At 38.1% G+C, this 10,990-nt stretch overlaps 1 pseudogene; it reads left to right on the top strand.

Annotated features, from left to right (window-relative positions):
* The first annotated feature begins 8,300 nt into the window (after positions 1-8,300).
* On the top strand, positions 8,301-8,419 carry LOC112475480 (annotated as a pseudogene).
* The last annotated feature ends 2,571 nt before the right edge of the window (positions 8,420-10,990 follow it).

Genomic DNA, 10,990 nt, shown 5'->3' with positions numbered 1-10,990 from the left:
CCTTGTGTCGATCTTATAGATTTCCCTTGGAGTTTCATAATTCCAGACTGCAGACTTCAGGAAGGAGGCAGCCTTATTTTTTGATTGGTCACCATACCTTTATTACTAAGCACAGAGCATGCCATAGAGAAGTGTGGTTGTCAAATTCTGACCTGGCTCCCAGAGATGCCCCTATTTCGGTATTCACCCACTTGTGTCATCTCTACCTTTGAATGTCGGAGGGACCTAGTACCTTACTTCTAACAATAATATTTGGTCACATTAATGGGATGCTACATATATATTTAGGTTACAAAACATTTTGACCTCTATCCTCCTAGCAGACTTCTTGGTTTACATCTTTAATAAAGTAGGATGCCATGTTGGAGAAGCCCATGGAGCAAGGAACTGAGGGTGGTGTCTGGGCAATAAACAGCCTGCAAAGAAGTTGGAGGTGCTCACAACTACATGAGCTTGGAGGTTCATTCTTCCCCAGTCAAGTTTTAAGATGATTATTGCCTCATGACCCCCTGCTTATAGCCTGTGAGAGATCCTGAAAGAGAGGACCCAGGTGAGCTGCCCTCAGACTTCTGACCCACAGAAACTTTGAGATAATCCATGTGTACTGCTTTAAGCCACTAAGATTTGGACTACTTGTTAAGCAGCAGTAGAATACTAACACAAGTAGGTACTCAATGTGCATTTAAAGAATGACTGAATGAAGAAGACTAAGCAGAGGTATTTATTTATTTATTCATTCGATGGAAAGTTCATAATGGTAGTGAGAAGTCTGGAGTTGAAGAGGTTTGAATAAGCCTGTTGTTGGCCGTAACTAAGCTTCTAGTGCAGTTCAGATGCCCACACTTTGGGAAAATTCTCTGAGGAGTTGTAGGTGATATCCTATAGCTTAATTCCTTTCTCCAATGCTTAACACAGAGCATTCTTCATCCGGGGGCTTGAAATCAGATGCAATCAGTTTTCAACAGCAGGCTGCGTCCGCGTGTTCTATTTGCCCTCGGATATGCATTTTTCAGGAAAAACTGTATGTCCAGGAGGACCCTGCAAAGTCCATCTGGTTGGCCCTGGGCAGAGCTGCCTGCTTGTTTCTCTGCTGTCTTTATTTCCCCTGACATGAATCAGTTCATCACTTGCTCTTTCCTGTCGTGATTAACTGTATAATACTAGAGAAGAGTAATTCTGAAGCACTTCCTGGGGATAGAGACAGGTATGACTCATTTTTTTCCTAACGGTATGTATATTCACTGTCCAAAGGAGAGGACTGGTGCATTAAAAACAAAATGTGTCATTCCCAGCAGGAGCACAGACTCAAAGTCAGGTCTGTGGGATATAACCGAAATGGAGAAATATGAGTTGCAATGTTTATTAAGACGGTCTTTGAATCACTAGCTGATATTGTGTTTTTGCTTATTTGATTGTTGTCACTAGAATGTAATAACCATGAAATTAGGGGCCTGTCCTTCCTCTGTGGTATCCTCAGAGCTCAATAAATATTTGCTAGATGAAAACTGAAAAAAAGAAAAAGACAGTCCTTGAAACAGAGGAATATAGCATATGAAACGTTCAGTTGGAATCAGTTGGAATTTTGGCTTAGGCTTTCTTTCCAACGTAGCTTGGTATTGAATGGTTAAGCAACTTGAAACAATAAAGTGGTTAAAGGACAAATTGGAAAAGTAAACACGTGCCCATGACCTATGTGAAGGTCTGAGGACACATGCTCCATAATTTATAACACCCAATCAAGTACTTCCACTGGCTGCAAACGTAGCAGCAGAAGCAAGGACCCAAGCCAAACTCTGTTCGTTGGACACCCCGTCTGGCCACACAGCAGGTTGCCGGGTTGTTCCGAGGCCCTTGACTCTCACCCACAGTCTTTCTTCCCTAATTTGAAACTCTCAACTCTTCCTTTGGTCTCCATTTCAGCTATAGCTACAGAGAGAGGGACCACATTACTCAAACTTGAAGGGACACATTCCAAAACTGAAAATACAAGACAAATATAGCAAAATGGATCTGGTGTTATCTAACTTTTTTTTTTTTTTTTAAGCTATACTTTTTGCTTGAGTCATCTCAGAGTAATCTGGAAACCATATGATGATGGTAGATATTGCATTTTCCCTTAACAACATTTTCCCCCTTATTTAATTATTTTCACCCTCATCCACAATTATTTTTTCTTGTATTTTACTAGGAAAGTAGATGTGAGAGCATGTGCAAAGTCCCTCAGGAAACAGCGTCTCTTCCTGCTATGATCGTTCCGGCCAGCTGTCCTCTCCTGGCTAACCAGACTCGGTCCAGCTGGAGAATAGCTTAGCAAAACCTTCCTTCAGGACAGTTTAGAACAAATGCGATTCCTGGCCGTATCTGAGTCGGAGGTGACTTTTCTTCATCTACGAGATGCTGTATTCAGCACTCTAAGGATCGGCATCTGTAAAGCTGCTATCGTAGCTATACCAATAGAGAGGGAGGGGGCCATGGCCTTGAGACGCAGGGCGGTTGTCAAGAGCATGAATTGTGAAGCCAAACTATCTGCTTCTAGTGCTGGTCTGACCATTTAACTGTGTAGTTTTGTGCAAATTATTTACCCTCAAATGGGACATTAACAGTGTTCACCTAGAAAGATTGATATGAAGAATAATATATATGAAGTGCTTAAGACTGTGCCTGACACACAATAAGCATCAATTCGTGTCAGCAATTAATATTGTTATTTAATTTTATGCCCACAATAACTTAGCGGGTTGGTCGTATTATGATCAGCAATGGTAAATTTAAGTAACTCAGTCAAGAGATATAGCTAAAATGGAAGAAAACATTCAAATTATTTTATTTTATTCTATTATTATTATTTTTTAATTAATTTACTTATTTTAATTAGTTTCAAGTATACAGTACAATGGTTAGACATCTATATAATTCATAAAATGATCCCCCCAATTGCTCCCTCCCTCCCCTGGCCCTCCACCGAGCCATCGTATTAATGCTAACTGCATTTCCTTTGCCATACTCCCCATCCCCCTGACCATCTATCAACTACTAATTTGTACTTCTTTAGTCGTTCACCCCTTTCTCCCAGCCTTCCAACCCTCCTCCCCTCTGGCTGTGACTAGATCGTCCACTATATTTCTGACTGTTTTTAATTAGTTTGTTCTTTTTGTTCCTTAGATTCCACATATAAGTGAAATCATATGGTATTTATATTTCTCTATCTGATTATTTCTTTCAGCATAATAACCTCTAGGTCCATCCATGTCATTTCATTTTTTTAATGACTGAGTAATATATTCCATTGTATATATGAACGATAACTTCTTTATCCAATCATCTATCATTTTATTTTTATAGAAACACAGAAAAAATTTGATTCTTTTAAGAGAAGTAGGCTTTTCACTCAGAATAATTTCAGGGTTTTTTTTTTTTTTTGTATTATTGAGAATTAAGTAAGAAGCAAGAGCTTACCATGAGACCAAGAAAATTTTTGTTTTGTTTTGTTTTGCTTTCATTTGAAGACTGTTTGGGCATACTTTTTACATTAATTTTAAAATAATTTTCACTAATAAATGAAACCCAAAGTTTACTTTACCTTTAACAATCTAAATTGCTTCTGGTTCTACTTACCTGTCGAAGAGCATTGTTTTCGTCTTCTACGGATTTTTGTGTTTTTAAAATTTTTAGTACATAAGGCAGCATCCTTTCTGTATCTCTTGTCTGGGCTGACACTGTCATAATGTGCTGATATCTGCTGTATAAACCATCCCCGAATACTGTTGAGTAGTGCAGGATACAGCCATAGGCTCTACATGGTTCTTTTCTTCATTTCTCTTGACAGATTCTGCTCTGCTTAAAAGTAAGCAAATTAAAAACATATATTAAGGAACTTGAAAAATTACATAAATAAAAATAATGGATTACTTAAATGAAAACTAGGGAAGAATCATATCAAGAATCTATGCAATCAGAGCTGTATGCAAGAAAGAGACTAGAAAGGTCAAAAGATCCTGCTTTTAAAAAGTTTTCCTATAAATTACCATTTCCTTGAAAGGGAGAAAGATTGAGTCTATCCCTCGACAATAAACATTAATATATCCATCCATTTTTTTCTGATATTCTGTTATTCCTTATAGGGTTTAAATTTGCATAATTCAGGTCTTTTTCCCCCCACCCCTGGTTAAACAAGAAATAATGCTGCTCTTAAACATTAATGCCATTTAAAAAGTGCCATAAAGAGTTTGGTAATTTCTTCCTAAGTAGGAGAAAGAAGGTTTGAGATCTCTAGCAAGTTTTCTTTTTTTTTTGTATGTGCAATTTTTAAAAACTTGTGGTAAAATCCACATCATATAAAATTTATCATTTTATCCATTTTAAAGTGTAAAATCCAGTGACATTTAGTACGTTCATAACATTGAGCAACCATCACCACTACTGAGTTTCAGAACATTTCATCACTAAAGAAAACCCGTATCTATTAAGCAGTCACTTCCCATTCTCCCCTCCCCCAGGCCTCTGGCAACCGCCAATCTGTTTTCTGCCTCTACAGATTTGTTCTAGATATTTCAAACAAAAGGAATCTTACAACAAGTGACCCCTTGTGTCCAGCTTCTTTTAGTTAGCATAATATGTTCGAGGTTCATCCACCTGGTAGCATATGTCGGCACTCTCTTTCTCCCTGTGGCTAAACGATATTCAATTGCGTGGATATCCCACTCTGCTCACCCATTTTCCAGCTGATGAACATCTGAATTGTCTCCACCTTTCGGCTATTATGAGGTGCTGCTATATACATTTGTGTACACATTTTTGTTTGAACAACTGTTTCCAATTGGGGGCATGTACTTTGAAGTGGAATTTCTAGGTCACGTGGTAGTTCCTTGTTTATTTTATTTAAGAACTGCCAAATTGCTTTCCATAATGACTGCACCATTTTACATTGCCATCTAGCAGGCTTTTATAAAAACTTAATAGCACAATTTATTAAAATTAAGGGTATATCTACCCTAAAAGAGCATATATATTTTCTAACAACATATACATGCCTAAGATATAACTAAAACCATGGATCAGTACGACGTGGACATTCTAGCAGTTAGAATGAGGTCTTCAGCAGTGAAGTGAAACTATTCTATCAGATGCCATTCTGTCCCTTGTTGAAGATCCCAGCCATGGTCAAGACCAGCCAAATCCTTCTGCTCAGATTTGCAATCACTTAGCAATCTCCTGATGCCTCATAGAATTTCCCAGGCATCTAGTTATCAGGAAAGCCAGGAAAGAGGATGCTCCTGGGACCTGAACACAAACATCCTAGAAAAGGATCCTAGAAAAGTATCTGTACTTTTCCGATCCTAGAAAAGTATCTGTACGTCCCATCTGAGTCTCCTGTGAGATGGGTTGTTATAAATCAGGCACCCAAAGCTTAGTCGGCCATCTCCAAGTGGACTGTCACTCATACATGGTCCCTTGTTTTTCCTTCTTCTTGTTTTAACATGTCTGAAATCAACAGTTTCTTAGGTTCCACAAAATGAAGCGGTGTTGGAAAAGCAAGGCTCAGATTTTCGACCCAGGGCCTTAGTGACTCCGTCAAGGTTTACTGAATTTGTGAGGCCAGGAACAAACTAGACCTACACTGTCCTTATCTGGCCTATCACATGGATTATTTGCAAAGACCTGTTACTTACGCAAACTCACACACATGTGCACGCGTGCACGCCCACGCCCACAGACACACACACACACACACACACACACACACACACACACACACACACACTTCTATCTTCAGCCATCCCTTTCTCTTTCACCTGGCTAAATCCTTTACTCATCCTTCAAGACTCAGCAGTTTCCTTTCCCGACATCTATTGGGCTTAGATCCCATCCTGTAGATCCCATAGCATCCTCTATGTGTTTCTGCATCTGATCCAAAATGCCAGGAGGCCCATCTTATCACTACAATTGCCATAGAACTTTGTTCTATTGGACCCCAGAGGCTATGCTTCTCTTTACCAGAACCTGACGAATGTGTGCCTGGGGGAAGTCAACAGGGAGAGTGGGCGTGACTCAGGGAAAACCTGTCTCCACCACTGAAAACAATCCATAGCACCAGCCCAACTGACCATGGTCAACAGTGTAAGTCTATATGTGCAGGATAGCCAATTTTGACTAACATATTGTATTAGAATTATATAATAAAATGACCAAGATCTTGTCAAAATAGGGCCCCAAAAGGTAAAATCTGAAGAGCATCTAGTCTAGTAGCCTTCAAACTGAGGCTCACGTATCTCAAAAGGTATACAAAAACATTATAAGAGTTACCTGAGTATGAATACTTTTAAAGAAATTAATTTCCAGATCCTTAACTTGTATCCTAAAATAGATCTGTCTGAGAACAAGCTTGTAGTGGTCAAAACACATACTGGTTTTTCTTTTGCCATCTTCCTTTCCGCAGTCTGTTCCCTGCCACTTTGCAAAAGAGAAGCATCCCTCTCAGCCATCCAGAATTTTTTTCCCCTTCAATTGTGTTGTACTTTTAGATGTACAAATCTCTGGACCAAAAACAAAGGAATAATTTGAAATACTGACGTCCAGCTTTGTGTTTTTTCTTGTCTTGTACATGATTCTTTTAACAGCAAAGCATAGAGTTTGACATGGGGTATCTTGATTCACACTGAGATTTCCAGGATTCATATATGCTTCAGAAGGAGAAGGCAGGAGCATTATTTTTTTCTAATAACCTCTCTTCTCCCATCCTCTGGCTATTTCTACAAAATACATCCCTCTGGAGAGAGGCTCCTTTGAGAGCGAAGCAAAGACAAAACTATTGGTGAATAGTACTGAAGGGCACTGTGCCTTATTTTACCATGACCCAGTGCCATATTTTATCCATTAGTGTTAAAATTGTGTCAAGGAATAAGATGGTCATTATGGGAAGCCATCTCAACACAGTTATGTCAATTGAAAAGAGAAGGTTAGACTTTTCCTGCCAGAAAACTAGTCTGATTTTGCTAATGATAAGGCTTTTTCTAATTAGATTAAATGATAGATGTTGTCTATAAATCGAATGAGCTAAATCAGCAGCTCCAAAGGTATGATGAAAATATATTTAAAACACAAAATAAGACAAAAGTGTTGAATCAAAAATATTGTACCGGCAAAGGTGAAATGAAACATTTAAGTTTCCTCACTGTTTCTGATTATATCGTAATAATTAGTTTGCTTCTGAAAGAAAGCATAACGGGAAGTTATTCTTTTGTTAAAATATAGACATACTTTCAATCTGGTTAGTTACTATTTATCTCCCTGAATCCTAGAATGAACCCATCTCAGCCCCAGACTCTCCCACAGAACCTAGAACCTACAAGATCTCTTTACAATGCAGCAACTGTTAGTTAATGCCTTGCACAACTAGGGGTCTGTAGGAGAACCTCTTCTAGCACTAAGGCCTACATTCAGTCCCTTTGGATTGGTTGATTGCCTAGTTTACTGTAAGTTAATATTTGAATATCACTCCTAGTCATGACAGTAACTAATAGTCATTTTACAATTCTTAGTAAAGCTTCTGTGGTAAACTGAAAAGTGACTCCTAAGATGAAGAACAGATAATTTTGTAAGTCAGCTTGTTCCCAATTTTTAAAATATTTCAATAAACTTGAAGGAAGACCTGAATCACCAATTAGTTGAACACAAAAGCAATTTTTGATGAGATATTACTGTGCTTTTAGCATGGAACTATGAAAGGATGTAATGAGTTGGACGAAATTGTTCTAAAAAAACTTTCATTCTCAGCTTCATTTTGAGAACGTTTCTCAGGACTTGCATTCCTAAAAATGAAAAATAGAAATAATGATGCTGTACTATAATTTATTCTATAGTAAAGCAATTCTCATCTGTAAATGCATGAATCAATTAGGAAAAAACCAGCATCATTGTTATATTATTTGCATGTGCATTTGGAGTAAAATTTTACTTTATATGTTTAAAAATTGCCAAATTTTATAATGTGATTATGTTGTTTAGTCAATTGTGTATTTCTAATTATTGCAATGGTAATTCAATACAGAGGAGAAAAATTATTAGCACATAAAACTGTATAACCATTAGAAAAAAATATTTTAATTTATATACATATTATTATTACAGAGTAATTTATTCAATGATCAATAAAAATTTCTAAACATAAAGTATATTTATTTAAGATAAAATTCTTTATGGGAAATAGAATGGAAGTAAGAGTCAAAGATATAAAGGAATCATACAATATATCTGCTTTTTAAAGAAAAGTTTCTTCATGTATTTAAAAGTAAATAATGATGGTCTATGGCCATGCCACCCTGAACAAGCCGGATCCCGCCTGATATCGGAAGCTAAGCAGGGTCAGGCCTGGTTAGTACTTGGATGGGAGACCACCTAGGAAGACCAGGTGCTGTAGGCATAAAACAAACCAACCAACAAATAAATAAATAGATGATGATGTATGTCAAATTAATATGGCATTTATTATCTACTGGATGCATTTAAAATTTCTTCTATGCATACACCATTGCACTGGCCTATCTGATGTAATCCTAAATAAGCACTGGATTTATTGAGAGTCGTTTCTTGGATTTCTGAGGCACTGTTGTGGCTCCCATTTCACAGACAGCCATGAATTGGGGTCACTCAGCTTTAGGAACTCCTGGTATTCCCAACTCCTCATGTTTCGTGCATGAAACGAAGGTTGAGGGAAGCTACTTACTTGTCCAACGTCACGCGACCTGCACGTGGCAGACCAGGATCTAGAATCCAGGTCTCTGCCTCTCGATCCAGTGATCTGTGTCGTTAAATGACAGCCAACACATCAAATCCTGAATTAAATCATAGTATTATTTTTTTGAAAGAACAAAACATGAGCCAAACCGAATTGAGTTTTTTAAAAGTCTAACACATTAAAACATTTTCATTTTCAGTTAACCATTTAATAAACCAGAGAAGAATAGTCTCTAACATGAAACTAGTATTTGATTTTTTTTTAGAGTCTCTAGAAGTAACAGCAGTCTTTGGAAAAACCTAGAGTTCCATGGAAAGAACAGAGGCTTTGGGATATGGATCTGGGCTCAGTTTCTAGTTGTATTAGTTACCAGCTGTGGGCTTTTGGGCTGTTTACCCAATTCCCCTGAATTTGTTTCCTTTACCTGGAAAATATAAAAATCCCTCCCTGATGAGGTTAAGGTTAAGATCACGCATGTCCAGGGAGAAACACAATACTTGGCATATGTTAGGAAAGCAAAAACACTACCTTTCTTCTGAATATTTCTTCGTATTTTCTGTCACTAATTCCTAATGTCTGTTCTACTATAGCCTCATGTCCTTCATAGCTCCTTAGATGATTTAAGAAGACAGTAGTTTAATGGCTTAGAGAAGTGATTTTAAAGCTGTGAGCCATAGGAGTTCTGTGGTCGTGAGGGGTTGAAGACGGGGTGTTGGAGGGAAAAAAGCCACGGGGCTTCAGTTCCTTCATTAACACTTGTCTCCAACATGTGCCAAAGATTTCATTGAGGAAAACGTTGCCTTGGGCTTCATGGGGCATTTTAATTAGGAACTCCTGGAAATACAGTTCTTGGACCAAGGCATTGGTGCTTGCAGCTGGGAATTTCTGGCAGTGAGCCTCTCTCTTTGGAGATGTTTTGAGAGAGGCTTAGAGGTGAGGATGTCTGGCTAAAGCCAACAGTAAGTGGTGACTTCAGAGTCAACCCTGATCAGAGAACAAAGCATAATACAGAATGTCCGTGCAACGTGAGGCAAGTTGGGATGCATTCAAGCAGGAGAAACTCAAGTATTTGAGATCATGACTAGTTTTGTAACTGGCTTTCAATTCTGAGTATGGAAAAGGATGCTCATTCACATTCAGTCATCCTGCCATTTTATATGACATCTGTTTGTTGGGTTTTTTTTCTTTTCCTGTTTTGAAATTCTTGTTATTTTCTCTTTATGGCTTTAAAAAATTTTCCATTTTGTTCTTTTCATAATTGTGTTGTAGACATTATGTGTACCCTTTGCCCTTTAAAAAAGATAGAATTTTGTACCGTTTCAAAATATAATGAAAACATTAAATAGCAATAAACTCATAGTTAAATCATCCATGAAGGGAGCTGACTGGGGTATCCTAAGGATAAAAAAAAAAATTCATCAGGGGGCTTTGGAGAAAATATGTGCCTTCTTCCCTTCACCATCATGTACTCTGGGAAGGGTCCTGCCTGTTTCAGTACCTGTCATTGAACATTTCCCCCCCCACCTCCTTTCTGTAGTCTCTTTGGTGTCATGTAATGACCATTCTATTCTTCTCTTTGGTTATCATTTTTCCGCTCTCATTTCAAAAAATTTTAACCTGTGTTTTCCCAGTTCCTTAGAAAGATGATATTGTTACAGTGTTAACCCTCTTGTACTTTTGGAGAAAATCCAGATCCCTAAAAACTAAACCACTCTCTCTAGTTATTTCTGGGAATCTCAAGAAGGTGTTCCATGTATAGCCGCAAACAAGTAGAGTCCACCACTCTCTTCCTATTCTGCGTCCTCTCCTCTTCTCTGTGTATTCCAGACTGTGTCTTTGCACACTAGGTTAGGAGGGTTCCTCTCTTTATTCCCTGAGCATTTGGAAGGATTGGGTAGGCAGCAGCCATATCCATTTCTTACAAACCAATGTTCCAACTACAGGAGGCCATTGTTCTGGGCCTGTCACCTACTTTGAATTAGTTGTGTGTTCGCAGTTGTACTAGCGATAGTGGGTATGGGGAAGCAACAGGAGGGATATGGCTGTCTGGTTTTTGGGGAGACACTTTAAATCATTTGCATTTGTGTAATGTCTCATATTTGGGGTACTTTCTTTATAGATTTTCCCCCTGTATATTTCTGTGTAATAAGAAAGAAAAGCATAAGCTCCCTCATGACAAACTGAATATTAATTCTTTTCTTTTTTGGAAACCAAAAGCAGAATACTGGCTGGAAAACCACATACACTCTGGTTGGA

Source organism: Pteropus alecto, unplaced genomic scaffold, assembly GCF_000325575.1.
Source record: "Pteropus alecto unplaced genomic scaffold, ASM32557v1 scaffold110, whole genome shotgun sequence".
Classification (NCBI taxonomy): domain Eukaryota; kingdom Metazoa; phylum Chordata; class Mammalia; order Chiroptera; family Pteropodidae; genus Pteropus; species Pteropus alecto.
The sequence above is the reverse complement of the archived record's forward strand: the minus strand, read 5'-3'. Positions and strand labels throughout refer to the sequence as shown.